This window comes from Rhinoderma darwinii, unplaced genomic scaffold, assembly GCF_050947455.1.
Source record: "Rhinoderma darwinii isolate aRhiDar2 unplaced genomic scaffold, aRhiDar2.hap1 Scaffold_523, whole genome shotgun sequence".
NCBI classification, from domain to species: Eukaryota; Metazoa; Chordata; class Amphibia; order Anura; family Rhinodermatidae; genus Rhinoderma; species Rhinoderma darwinii.
This window is the reverse complement of record NW_027464072.1, coordinates 224587-238862: the sequence shown is the minus strand read 5'-3', so window position 1 is coordinate 238862 and position 14276 is coordinate 224587. Positions and strand designations below refer to the sequence as shown.

The window sequence follows — 14276 nt, the reverse complement described above, 5'->3', positions numbered from 1 at the left end:
AAGGGGGTCCAGACTCGCAGCTGATCTCCGAATACGACTCTTCTGGTTCGGACCCTGACCTCAACTAAGACTATGTTGGTTCCTATCAAAGTCGCCTCACTAAATGTGAGGTCCCTAAAGAGCCCTGTCCGCAGGACTGCTTTATTTTCATTTTTAGAGACTGTGGACTTTGACCTTTGCCTGCTTCAAGAATGTGGAATCCCTAATGACTTGGAATATCAAGATTTAAAGATGGACTGGAAACTAGGCCCCTCAGTCTGGTCTGGTGGAAATGACTGTCGCTCTGCGGGGGTTGGATTGCTCTGCCGAGGTCGTTTTATCTCCATCCAAACAGTGACTGAAATCATGCCCGGCAGAGCTATTTTAATACATTTGCTTTTTAATGGAATTTTAATTCGTGTTTTAAACGTTTATGCCCCTCCTACCAAACAGGAGAGGGCAGAACTATTAGAGATTTTACCATTGTTTTGTGTTGGGTCTACCCCCCTGCTGGTGGGTGGTGATTTTAACTGTGTGCGAGATGGAGAACACCGGCAGGGTGGGGATTTTAATCGAAAAATTGACCGTACTTCTTACCTGCTCAAGAATTTTATTGGTGATTTTAAATTGAAAGACTGCTGGAGGGAACTCTTGCCTGCGGACCCAGGCCCCACCTGGTCCAATGGAAGAGTGAGCTCCAGAATTGATTTTATTTTCACTTCTAATAGTTTTATTCCCAAAAAATGTTTGCTTTTAACAAATATTTTATCTGATCACAAGCTCCTTTCAGTGCACCTGGAGCTAGAGGGAGAGCAAAAAGCTTGTAGGGGTCCCTGGAGACTAAACACCACACTCCTGGAGGACCCCATCATTAAAGAGGAGTTTGTGCGGACCTACCAGTGTTGGCAGTCCCATAGAGCGCCCAGTCAGCCTATGCTACACTGGTGGGAGGGCATTAAACCCAAAATCAGAGCTTTTTTTATTCGAGCAGGTAAGAAGAAAGCAAAAGAGAGAAAACAATGGTTTTATGTTCTTAATAAACGTTTACATGTACTTTTTAAATTGAAGGAGATTGGTATGGATGTTGATGATGATATCTTAAATCTTAAAGCTGAAATAAAACATGCCATAGAAGAGAAAGGGAAACAAATAATTTTTAATTCACATGTAAAGCACCTCGAGGATGGCGAGAAGTGTTCCCGGTTCTTCTTCAAAAAGGTAATGGATAAACGAGATGTCATTTTAAACCTTGAAGGAGAAACCACTATGGTCGGCATTTTAAATTCTGCTTTTAATTTCTACCAATCTCTTTTTAACAAGAAAAATATTGATCCTTCCTTTTTAGAACATGTTCTTAATTCCCTTGATGCCAAGCTAGATATTTTAGACCAGGAAGTTTTATCCCGTAATATTACCTTGGAGGAACTTTTATTTGCTTTTAAAAGTTTTTCTAATGGGAAAGCTCCTGGGGAAGATGGTCTGCCCATCGAATTTTATCATGCTTTTTGGGAAATTTTAAAGAATGACATGTTTTTATTGTATAAGGAAGTTTTTATTACTGAAGAGCTGCCCCCTTCCTGGAGGAGGGGGATTGTGTCCTTAATTTTTAAAAAAGGTGAGAGGGACCAGTTAAAAAACTGGCGCCCTATTACTCTTTTAAACGTTGATTGTAAAATTTTAGCTAAACTAATAACAATCCGTTTTAAACCTTTTATTCAGAAATTAATCCATCCAAACCAGGTATGTGGGGTACCTGGGAGGTCAATTACTGAGTCCCTGAATATTTTACGTGACATCATTTGGTATTTTAAAGAAAGGGGTCAAAGCCTTGCTATTTTATCCTTAGATTTCGAGAAGGCTTTTGACCGGGTCTCCCATGAATATCTTTTTATGGTTCTTAAAAAGATGGCTGTTCCTGAAATTATTTTAACACGTATTAAGCTTTTATATCGATCCTGTTTTAGCCAAATTTCTATCAACGGATTTTTAACTAAAGGTGTTCCTCTTTTATCAGGGGTGAAACAGGGGTGCCCGTTGTCTCCGCTCCTTTTTATTTGTGCCATAGAACCTCTGTTCACCCTAATAAGAGATGATAAAGTCATCAGAGGCGTGCCCATACCTGGAGGAAGGGGGAACCAGGTAAAAATCCTAGGCTATATGGATGACGCCACCGTCCTATGCCCAGACGCCGCTTCTATGAGACGGGCATTGAGGAACACCGGCTTTTTTTGTGAAGCCTCTGGTTTTAAATTAAACGTTGATAAGTGTGACTGTTTTTATACTGGTGTATGGGATTCCTCTGTGACACCAGGAGTTAACATGCAGCAGGATCAGATAAAAATTTTAGGAATTGTTTTTAATCAAGAAAACGATGGGAGACCCAATTGGGATTCAGTAATTGCCAAAATGGAAAAAAAGGTTTTAATGTGGAATTTGAGAAATCTCACCATGGAGGGAAAAGTTTTAATAATTAAATCTGTTTTATTACCCATAATGCTTTATGTAGCTATGGTTTTCCCTCCAACAATTTTATATATTAAAAAAGTGACCAGGATCTGTTTTATGTTTTTATGGGGTTCCAAAATGGAAAAACTAAAACGTGATTTTATGTACAGATGTAAGGACAATGGCGGGAGAGATGTTCCTAACCTTTTTAACTTCTTTTACATTAAATACTTTTGCTTCTGTTTTAAAATGTATAATTCTGATGGTATTTTTAGCTACTTTTTAAAGTACGCTACGGGCATGATTTTTAAACGATGGTTTCGTGTCCCTTTGAATTCTCCTGTGCTTCTGTGTCCCCCAAAACAATATGCGGTGCTCGAAAAAACTGTCAGGCTCCTAGGTCTCCAAGAATTGGAGCCTGACATATTGGGGGACCAGAAAAAAGTGTCACTCTCCTGTAGGCGGCAGGAGGATACTCTGGCAGTTTCAAATTTCTCACAGGCAAGGTCCAAGGTGGTGTGGCGGAACGTTTTCGGGAAATTTATGGCAAATGTGCACAAGGACCTTGCCTGGGCAATCGTTCACCAGTGCCTCCCTACTCGTGAATTCCAGCATAGGCGAGGACTGGTGGCGAGAGCCAAGTGCCCGAGAGACAGGTGTGGTGACGACGAGACGGTAATGCACCTGTTTTGGAACTGCCCATATGCACAGGAGGTTTGGAGGAAGGTAGGCCCATTGCTGAAATGGGCCTGCGGTCTTAAAGATCTTAAATTTGAATACGTGTTTTATGGTCTTTTTAACTGCCCAAGTTTTAAACAGCAAATGGTCTGTTGGATCATTTTAAACTGTTTTAAGAATGCCATCTGGAAGGTTAGGAACATTCTGCTTTTTAAACATGATTTTATTGACGTTAAAAATTGTGTGAAATATGCCCTAAGTGAAATGTATATTTATTATCTTAGGGACAAAAAGCAGCTAGGGGTAAAAGAAGCAACATCCATGTGGTGTTTGCAAATGTGGAATACCATAACATTGTAAATAAAAATGGTTTTATTCTTTTATGTCTTTTATGCCCTGTATAAATTTTATCCTGCTATTGTTCTGTACTTTTATTATAACATCTGTATTAATGGTCTTATTATTATTACTTTTGTATTCATTTAAATGTATGAATATTCATGTATTATGCTGTTGATTTTATCTTGTGGTTTCAATTTTAAAAAAAAGTCTGTAAAATATATTATTTTTGCCAATAAAAAACTTTGTTGAAACCTTATCTGTTCTTATCAGTTTAATATCTGATACGTCCCCTATCTGGGGACCATATATTAAATGGATTTTTAGAACAGGGAGATGGAAATAGAGCTTGCTCTGTCCACTCCACGCATTGACCTGGTATTGCAGTATTTCCAGGACCGGTGCACCCTTCCCTTATGTGTTGACTAAAATCAGATTCCAAAAGTGTTTTTTCTCTTTGCCATTGTTTCTGTCTTTCTGAAGGGATCTCCCCTTTTAATCCCATTATTTCAACACCTGTTGGACAATGCATTTGTACAGTCATGTGTGATAATGAGCTCATTTATTAAATGCAATTAATGAATACATTGCCACCTCTTGTTGTGTGTGTGTGTGTGTGTGTCTTCTGTGTTTCTGTGTTTCCGGCATTTCACATTGGAACAGCTCATTCACCTTCCTTGTCTTCTCTCCGCCCTCCCTCCCTCCCTCCTAGGTAAGTTAAAGAGCTGCACCTGAGCCAGCCACTGATTGATGCAGCACCACAGTCAAATAGTGGAGTGGAGTGGAGTAGGGGAACAGCAAACAGCCATTAAAGCAGCCAGCCGCCTACCCGCCACAATGGACCTACCTGTGTACACTAGGTGGATGTGATGGAATGTACTGTCGTCCCTACATTTCAAGAAGAAGTAAGAATTGCAGTTGCAACAAACCCTTGCTTGCCTACAAAGAGAGCAGCAATTTGGATTTGTTACTATGTTACCTGGAAGAATAACAAACTGTGCAAGGATGGAGGTTGTAGGAGCAAAGAGAAGTTGTCTGTAAAGTTGGTGGATGCCTATTTTCCATTTTGCAGTCCCTTGTCTCCCTCTTGTGGCCTCCTGGAGGCAAATAAATGTGCAAAAAAAAGACAGCCTGGCGGCCGGCTGTTGCAGTGTTGCCCTCTCAGGCAACACTGAGTGACTGACTGAGCCTCACAGTCTTATATAAAGTTCAGACGGAACTTTGCACGTGTCATAGTGGAGCCCTCAGGATTCCAGAGCCAGCTTTCTGACATCATAATGGGGCCTGCCTCAGAGATAAAAGCCTGGGCCCAGGCAGTGTTGTTCAGTGCTGCTCAGCAGGCAGCACAGGACTGGATTAAAGCTGATACAAGGTGTGAAGGAACAAGGGGTGGCTGTGGGCATGCACTTGCTGCCGCTGCCAGTGTTTATCTGCATGGCAGGAGGGCATTTGGGCGTTGCCAGGAAGGCGTTTTTATGTAGATTCCTCCTCTTTCAGCACTGCATTGTGGTGCAAGCAAAAGAAGCAAATCCTGTCTGGCTTCCTCTCCGGCCTTTATTCACCTCCCGCTTAGTAGCTGTAAATGTGTGTGAGCCTGCAGGGCCCCATGGAATTGCCTAGGAGTAGGCTGAATCGCTGCAAGGGGTGAACAGCAGTATGGGACAGGCTCGGGCAAGGCAAGGGCCGCTCGGGTTATCGCTTCTCGGCCTTTTGGCTAAGATCAAGTGTAGTACTTTAGGGTATTGCCTTGTTTCTTGGTCAGGAGGTGCCCTGGTACCCTTTTCCTTGGCCTGGGGGGATCGTTTCTCTTAGGAGAGACTTCACCCCTCTGCTGCTATTGGGGAGGAGGATTAGTCCAGGGCAACGGGGAGCGATCACCTGCCTGGTACTCCGGTACTGAAGGTATTTCTTTGGAGATTGCTGGAATTCTTTTGGAGCAGGATGGAGGAAATTCCCGAACATATGCGAACCAGGAATGCGGTCCGGTTTTTCGTGGAGGAATCTGAGAGGCAAAGGAAGGATTTGGAGTTCATCACGAAGGTCCTTTTGTTGGATTTCTTTCAGCTGGAGAGATCGTGCATTTTGGCGGTGATGGACTATCCGAGGAGAGGGTGCTTTGACGTTACCTTCGCTACAGAAGAAATTTATTCTGATTTTTTGGAACGCTTGAAGGAAGGTAAAAGGGACCCAAGACTTGTGGGTGTGAAGGTAACACCACATTTTGTGCCAAACAAGAAGTTGGTGGTCGTAAAGATGTTTTCGCCTTACGTGGAAGAAGAGGACATTAAGTCATTTCTCACTAAGTTTTGTGAGGAGGTGGTGGGAAAGGGGAAAGTGTTTAACCCCTTTGGATTTTGGACTGGGAAATGGAAATTTCTTTGTAAATTTGCAAGAATTGGTGAATCTGGAAACCTATTGTTTCCTCCAGCGCGGTTTAAGATTGGAAGTGCATGTGGAAATTTATTTTTTTTGGGAATGGATATGTTTTGTTTGAATTGTAAAGATTATGGTCATGAGAGAGAAACGTGTGAGAAAGTAATGTGTACAAAATGTCTGCAAGAGGGACATAAGTATAATGAATGTCAGAAAGGGAAAGTATGTAATATGTGTGGAGAGGAGGGGCACATATTCAAATCATGCCCAAAGAAAAGCAAACGTGAGGTACAAGACGAAAATAAGAAGATAGTCAAAAGAAAGGAAGCGGAAGTTAGTTTGGAAGAAGGAAAGCTTCAGAAATTGGAAGGAAGTGGGCAAAGTGATGAGAAAAAAAGGAAAAAAGCAGAGAGAAAGAAAAAAAGTGTCATTTCAGAAGAGGAAAGAGCAGAAAGAGACAGGTTACTGGAAGAAGTAGAGCAGTTACGTAGTAAAATTAATTTTGAAAAAATGCGGAGAAGGGTGCGGCTCTGTGTAAGAGAAAATTTACCAGGGTTTCTTGAACGGTATGGTGTGCCAACGTGGTTAGCGTGCATTGTAAACTGTGAATGGGATGGTAATGATTTGCAGGAACATTTAGTGGATATGTTAGGAACTATTGCTGTTAAAAAAGGAATGTTTTTTTGATTTCTTAAAAGGAAAAAAGGAAAGAGGAAAACAAAAGTTAATTATACGTTTTCAGTTTTCATTGTGATGATCTAAGTCTTTTTTATTTTGAATTTTATGATTTTTAAGACGTGATCTGAATGATTAAAAAAAAAAAAAAAAAAAAAAAAAAATCTGTTCTTATCAGTTTAATATCTGATACGTCCCCTATCTGGGGACCATATATTAAATGGATTTTTAGAACAGGGAGATGGAAATAGAGCTTGCTCTGTCCACTCCACGCATTGACCTGGTATTGCAGTATTTCCAGGACCGGTGCACCCTTCCCTTATGTGTTGACTAAAATCAGATTCCAAAAGTGCTATTTGTGTTTGCTATTGTTTTTGTCTTTCTGATGGGATCTCCCCTTTTAATCCCATTATTTCAACACCTGTTGGACAATGCATTTGTACAGTCATGTGTGATAATGAGCTCATTTATTAAATGCAATTAAAGAATACATTGCCACCTCTTGTTGTGTGTGTGTGTGTCTTCTGTGTTTCTGTGTTTCCGGCATTTCACATTGGAACAGCTCATTCACCTTCCTTGTCTTCTCTCCGCCCTCCCTTTTAGGTAGGTTAAAGAGCTGCACCTGAGCCAGCCACTGATTGATTGATTGATGCAGCACCACAGTCAAATAGTGGAGTGGAGTAGGGGGAACAGCAAACAGCCATTAAAGCAGCCCGCCCGCCACAATGGACCTACCTGTGTACACTAGATGGATGTGATGGAATGTACTGTCGTCCCTACATTTCCAAGAAGAAGTAAGAATTGCAGTTGCAACAAAGCCTTGCTTGCCTACAAAGAGAGCAGCAATTTGGATTTGTTACTATGTTACCTAGAAGAATAACAAACTGTGCAAGGATGGAGGTTGTAGGAGCAAGGAGAACAAGTTGTCTGTAAAGTTGGTGGATGCCTATTTTCCATTTTGCAGTCCCTTGTCTCCCTCTTGTGGCCTCCTGGAGGCAAATAAATGTGCAAAAAAAAGACAGCCTGGCGGCCGGCTGTTGCAGTGTTGCCCTCTCAGGCAACACTGAGTGACTGACTGAGCCTCACCGTCTTATATAAAGTTCAGACGGAACTTTGCACGTGTCATAGTGGAGCCCTCAGGATTCCAGAGCCAGCTTTCTGACATCATAATGGGGCCTGCCTCAGAGATAAAAGCCTGGGCCCAGGCAGTGTTGTTCAGTGCTGCTCAGCAGGCAGCACAGGACTGGATTAAAGCTGATACAAGGTGTGAAGGAACAAGGGGTGGCTGTGGGCATGCACTTGCTGCCGCTGCCAGTGTTTATCTGCATGGCAGGAGGGCATTTGGGCGTTGCCAGGAAGGCGTTTTTATGTAGATTCCTCCTCTTTCAGCACTGCATTGTGGTGCAAGCAAAAGAAGCAAATCCTGTCTGGCTTCCTCTCCGGCCTTTATTCACCTCCCGCTTAGTAGCTGTAAATGTGTGTGAGCCTGCAGGGCCCCATGGAATTGCCTAGGAGTAGGCTGAATCGCTGCAAGGGGTGAACAGCAGTATGGGACAGGCTCGGGCAAGGCAAGGGCCGCTCGGGTTATCGCTTCTCGGCCTTTTGGCTAAGATCAAGTGTAGTATCTGTTCTTATCAGTTTAATATCTGATACGTCCCCTATCTGGGGACCATATATTAAATGGATTTTTAGAACAGGGAGATGGAAATAGAGCTTGCTCTGTCCACTCCACGCATTGACCTGGTATTGCAGTATTTCCAGGACCGGTGCACCCTTCCCTTATGTGTTGACTAAAATCAGATTCCAAAAGTGTTTTTTCTCTTTGCCATTGTTTCTGTCTTTCTGAAGGGATCTCCCCTTTTAATCCCATTATTTCAACACCTGTTGGACAATGCATTTGTACAGTCATGTGTGATAATGAGCTCATTTATTAAATGCAATTAATGAATACATTGCCACCTCTTGTTGTGTGTGTGTGTGTGTGTGTCTTCTGTGTTTCTGTGTTTCCGGCATTTCACATTGGAACAGCTCATTCACCTTCCTTGTCTTCTCTCCGCCCTCCCTCCCTCCCTCCTAGGTAAGTTAAAGAGCTGCACCTGAGCCAGCCACTGATTGATGCAGCACCACAGTCAAATAGTGGAGTGGAGTGGAGTAGGGGAACAGCAAACAGCCATTAAAGCAGCCAGCCGCCTACCCGCCACAATGGACCTACCTGTGTACACTAGGTGGATGTGATGGAATGTACTGTCGTCCCTACATTTCAAGAAGAAGTAAGAATTGCAGTTGCAACAAACCCTTGCTTGCCTACAAAGAGAGCAGCAATTTGGATTTGTTACTATGTTACCTGGAAGAATAACAAACTGTGCAAGGATGGAGGTTGTAGGAGCAAAGAGAAGTTGTCTGTAAAGTTGGTGGATGCCTATTTTCCATTTTGCAGTCCCTTGTCTCCCTCTTGTGGCCTCCTGGAGGCAAATAAATGTGCAAAAAAAAGACAGCCTGGCGGCCGGCTGTTGCAGTGTTGCCCTCTCAGGCAACACTGAGTGACTGACTGAGCCTCACAGTCTTATATAAAGTTCAGACGGAACTTTGCACGTGTCATAGTGGAGCCCTCAGGATTCCAGAGCCAGCTTTCTGACATCATAATGGGGCCTGCCTCAGAGATAAAAGCCTGGGCCCAGGCAGTGTTGTTCAGTGCTGCTCAGCAGGCAGCACAGGACTGGATTAAAGCTGATACAAGGTGTGAAGGAACAAGGGGTGGCTGTGGGCATGCACTTGCTGCCGCTGCCAGTGTTTATCTGCATGGCAGGAGGGCATTTGGGCGTTGCCAGGAAGGCGTTTTTATGTAGATTCCTCCTCTTTCAGCACTGCATTGTGGTGCAAGCAAAAGAAGCAAATCCTGTCTGGCTTCCTCTCCGGCCTTTATTCACCTCCCGCTTAGTAGCTGTAAATGTGTGTGAGCCTGCAGGGCCCCATGGAATTGCCTAGGAGTAGGCTGAATCGCTGCAAGGGGTGAACAGCAGTATGGGACAGGCTCGGGCAAGGCAAGGGCCGCTCGGGTTATCGCTTCTCGGCCTTTTGGCTAAGATCAAGTGTAGTACTTTAGGGTATTGCCTTGTTTCTTGGTCAGGAGGTGCCCTGGTACCCTTTTCCTTGGCCTGGGGGGATCGTCTCTTTTACAAGAGACTTAACCCCTCTGCTGCTATTGGGGGAGAGGATTAGTCCAGGGCAACGGGGAGCGATCACTTGCCTGGCATTTAGGTGCTGAAGGTATTATCGTTGGAGTTCGTTGGATTTCGTTGGATATCGTTGGCTTTTTTGCGGCAGGATGGAGGAAATCCCTGACTACATGCGGACTCGGAATGCTGTTCGTTTTACGATGGAGGAATCTGGAGGACAAAGCAGGGACTTGGAATTCCTAACAAAGGTACTCTTGCTTGGTCTTTTCCAGTTGGAGAGACAATGGATATTGTCTGTAATGGACTATCCAAGAAGAGGATGCTTCGATGTCACCTTTTGTACGGAGGAAATTTATCTGGACTTTCTGGACACTTTGAAGGAGAAGAAGCAGGATCCAAGACTGGTTGGTGTGATTGTAACACCACACTTTGCTCCTAGCAAAAAGTTGGTGATTGTTAAAATGTTTTCCCCCTATGTGTGTAAAGACGATATTATATGTTTTCTCACTAAGTTCTGTGAGGAGGTGGTGGAGAAGGGTAAGGTCTTTAATCCCTTTGGATTTTGGACAGGCAAATGGAAATTCCTGTGTAAAATTAAGGCAGTTGGAGAGGCTGGAAACTTATTGCTTCCTCCAGCACGCTTTAAAATTGGCAGTGCAAGTGGGAATCTCTATTTTTTTGGAATGGGGATTTTTTGCCATAATTGCAAAGAGTATGGACATGTGAAGGAAAATTGTGGGAAAATATTCTGTACAAAATGTTTCCAAGAAGGTCATATGTACAATGATTGTGAGAAGGGTAAAGTGTGTAACATGTGTAGAGAAGAAGGGCATGTGTTTAAAAATTGTTTAAAGAAAAGCAAAAGTGAAGTAAAGGAGGAGAGTAAGAAGACCGTTAAAAGAAAGGAACAGATAGTTAAAAGAAAGGAAGAGAAAGTTACCTCAGGAAAAGAGGATAAGCCACAGGAAGTGGGAGGAGGATGGAAAAGCGTTGAGGTTAAAAGGAGTGATGAAACAAAAAGGAGAAAAATTGTGGAAAAAAATGTTGTTTCAGATGAAAATAGAGCAGAAAGAGATAAATTAGTAAAAGACATAGAGGAATTAAGAGAGAAAATTAATTTTGAGAAGGTTCGGAGGCGGGTACGAACTTGTCTAAGAGGAGATATATCCGATTTTCTTGAAAGATATAAAGTGCCAACCTGGTTGGCGTGTATTGTAAATTTGGAGTGGGATGGTCAAGATCTTCGAGAACATCTTGTGGATATGGTAGGTGTAATCGCTGTAAGAAATGGTTTGTTTTAAAAAAAAAAAAAAAAAAAAAAAAAAAAATCTGTTCTTATCAGTTTAATATCTGATACGTCCCCTATCTGGGGACCATATATTAAATGGATTTTTAGAACAGGGAGATGGAAATAGAGCTTGCTCTGTCCACTCCACGCATTGACCTGGTATTGCAGTATTTCCAGGACCGGTGCACCCTTCCCTTATGTGTTGACTAAAATCAGATTCCAAAAGTGCTATTTGTGTTTGCTATTGTTTTTGTCTTTCTGATGGGATCTCCCCTTTTAATCCCATTATTTCAACACCTGTTGGACAATGCATTTGTACAGTCATGTGTGATAATGAGCTCATTTATTAAATGCAATTAAAGAATACATTGCCACCTCTTGTTGTGTGTGTGTGTGTCTTCTGTGTTTCTGTGTTTCCGGCATTTCACATTGGAACAGCTCATTCACCTTCCTTGTCTTCTCTCCGCCCTCCCTTTTAGGTAGGTTAAAGAGCTGCACCTGAGCCAGCCACTGATTGATTGATTGATGCAGCACCACAGTCAAATAGTGGAGTGGAGTAGGGGGAACAGCAAACAGCCATTAAAGCAGCCCGCCCGCCACAATGGACCTACCTGTGTACACTAGATGGATGTGATGGAATGTACTGTCGTCCCTACATTTCCAAGAAGAAGTAAGAATTGCAGTTGCAACAAAGCCTTGCTTGCCTACAAAGAGAGCAGCAATTTGGATTTGTTACTATGTTACCTAGAAGAATAACAAACTGTGCAAGGATGGAGGTTGTAGGAGCAAGGAGAACAAGTTGTCTGTAAAGTTGGTGGATGCCTATTTTCCATTTTGCAGTCCCTTGTCTCCCTCTTGTGGCCTCCTGGAGGCAAATAAATGTGCAAAAAAAAGACAGCCTGGCGGCCGGCTGTTGCAGTGTTGCCCTCTCAGGCAACACTGAGTGACTGACTGAGCCTCACCGTCTTATATAAAGTTCAGACGGAACTTTGCACGTGTCATAGTGGAGCCCTCAGGATTCCAGAGCCAGCTTTCTGACATCATAATGGGGCCTGCCTCAGAGATAAAAGCCTGGGCCCAGGCAGTGTTGTTCAGTGCTGCTCAGCAGGCAGCACAGGACTGGATTAAAGCTGATACAAGGTGTGAAGGAACAAGGGGTGGCTGTGGGCATGCACTTGCTGCCGCTGCCAGTGTTTATCTGCATGGCAGGAGGGCATTTGGGCGTTGCCAGGAAGGCGTTTTTATGTAGATTCCTCCTCTTTCAGCACTGCATTGTGGTGCAAGCAAAAGAAGCAAATCCTGTCTGGCTTCCTCTCCGGCCTTTATTCACCTCCCGCTTAGTAGCTGTAAATGTGTGTGAGCCTGCAGGGCCCCATGGAATTGCCTAGGAGTAGGCTGAATCGCTGCAAGGGGTGAACAGCAGTATGGGACAGGCTCGGGCAAGGCAAGGGCCGCTCGGGTTATCGCTTCTCGGCCTTTTGGCTCAGATCAGGTTTATTGCCTGGTCTGGGCCGGGGGTTCGGTCTTTCGTGGAGTCCTCTCCGACGTTTTTGGGAGCGATCATCGTGCCGTTGGGCATTCCTCATCAAGATGGCAGCTGTGCGGAATACAATTCGTTTTGTGGTGAATGAGCAGAGGAGAGAAGAAGTGGATACTGGGCACATCATTGAGAACATCCTTCTGGACCTGGCTGGAGTCACATTGGTAGAGGTATTCTGTATCCAAGCTTTCAGCAATATTGCTACGTATGACGTATCCTTTTTTGAGGCCGCCTACTGTCTAAATGTTTTTCAGTTGCTCAAGGAGAAACATATGCATGAGGCTTTAAAATCTATTGAAGTGCTACCTCTTTTCTCAGCAGTGGAGAAATGTATTACCATCCACATGTATAACCCATTTCTGGATAGAAGGCTGGTCAGGGCCTTTTTAGCTCACTACTGTACCCATGTTAGAGGAGGTGTGGAGCAGAAGAACCTATGGGGAGTTTTCAATGGCGATATCAAGTACTGGGTCAGGCTGAAACCTGACTCCAGCTGTATTGGAGGAGTGATGAATCCTCCCGCTAATTTTTCCATTGGTGGGAACAAGGGATATCTTTACTACCAAGATATGCCATCATTTTGCAGATCATGTTTTTCCTACGGGCATACTAAAGATGCATGTAAAGGCAAGGTTTGCAGAAATTGCAAGGAAACAGGACATGAGGTTAGTGCATGCATTTCCCCATCCAGGTGTGATATTTGTGGTTTGCCTGGTCATACCTGCAGGAAATGCCCAAAGGTGTTTCCCTTCTTAGGGCAAGAGAGAAGGACATGGGGCAGACAGGTGAGAACAACAAGTTCCCTTGCTGCCTCTTCTGATGTAATTTCAGAGCCTGCTGGCAGTGTTTCTGTGGCTGCTTCTCAGGACCCTGGGAAAGCTGGATTAGGAGAGGTTCTAACCTCACATACTGACAGCATGGAGTTGGGTGTGGTCCCTCCTGCAGAGCCAACTGTTGATGAGACACCTGTGGTTATACCTATGGAAGGTGAAGACACAGCGCCACCTAGTGGGTGTGCATACCCTGATAATGGTGCAAGTATGCAAATTTTGTCTTTCTCTAGCCCAGAGTCAAAAACGGAAGACTCAGCTAAAGTGGAGTGGTCAATATCGGAGGAGGACGAGAAGGAGGCCAGGATGCCTAGTGCCACTAGTGCGGAAATTTTCCACAAAGTTGTCTCAAAAAGGGGGAAATCTGGAAAGGCGGTGAAGAGACTGAAGATAGGTTTGTTGGAAGATTCTGCTCATGCAAATCCTTTCTCATTGCTGGACAGTGACTCTAGTTGTAGCCCTAAGTCATCTGAGGTGGCCTCAGAAGTACCCAGCTCTCCTGGGGAAGGTTTCCTCAGTGAAGTCAATGTGGCAAATCTGGAAAGAGCAATGTATTTCCCTGGGACGTGATATGTTCTGGCTATTTCATGGCTTGCTTTTCCACTAACCATACTATTCCCGCATGTCTTTGAGATTAAAGATTGTCTCACAAAATGTACGGGTGTTCTCCTCTGCTCACAAGCGTGCTGCAGTCCTGGACTTTTTGGCCTCTAAGGGCAGTGACATTGTTTGCGTACAAGAATGTGGTTTATCAAAAATGCCTAGGAAAGAAGAATGGAAGTTTGGGGAAGCAATTTGGTCCTTTTCTTCCACAAATAGGAATGATGGAATTGGTATTCTCTTCAAAAATAATGAGTTTGTCATCAAACAGACTCAGATCATTCAGGAAGGAAGATGTGTCTGTGTGTTACTATCCTATAAGGGATGGCAGTTTAGGCTTATCAATATCTATG

General features: G+C 43.6%; 3 non-coding genes and 3 pseudogenes across 3 annotated transcripts; all 6 read left to right on the top strand.

Moving 5' to 3' along the window:
- The first annotated feature begins 3661 nt into the window (after positions 1-3661).
- Positions 3662-3853, top strand: LOC142721873 (U2 spliceosomal RNA). The gene has a single exon (XR_012874230.1). It is a non-coding gene; the product is annotated as a U2 spliceosomal RNA (small nuclear RNA).
- A 1282-nt stretch (positions 3854-5135) lies between these two features.
- Positions 5136-5246, top strand: LOC142721840 (U2 spliceosomal RNA; annotated as a pseudogene).
- Positions 5247-6597: 1351 nt separating this feature from the next.
- LOC142721887 (U2 spliceosomal RNA) lies at positions 6598-6806 on the top strand (annotated as a pseudogene).
- A 1269-nt stretch (positions 6807-8075) lies between these two features.
- On the top strand, positions 8076-8266 carry LOC142721884 (U2 spliceosomal RNA). Its single transcript, XR_012874238.1, has one exon. It is a non-coding gene; the product is annotated as a U2 spliceosomal RNA (small nuclear RNA).
- Positions 8267-9548: 1282 nt separating this feature from the next.
- On the top strand, positions 9549-9688 carry LOC142721836 (U2 spliceosomal RNA; annotated as a pseudogene).
- A 1264-nt stretch (positions 9689-10952) lies between these two features.
- On the top strand, positions 10953-11146 carry LOC142721889 (U2 spliceosomal RNA). The gene has a single exon (XR_012874239.1). It is a non-coding gene; the product is annotated as a U2 spliceosomal RNA (small nuclear RNA).
- Positions 11147-14276: the final 3130 nt, after the last annotated feature.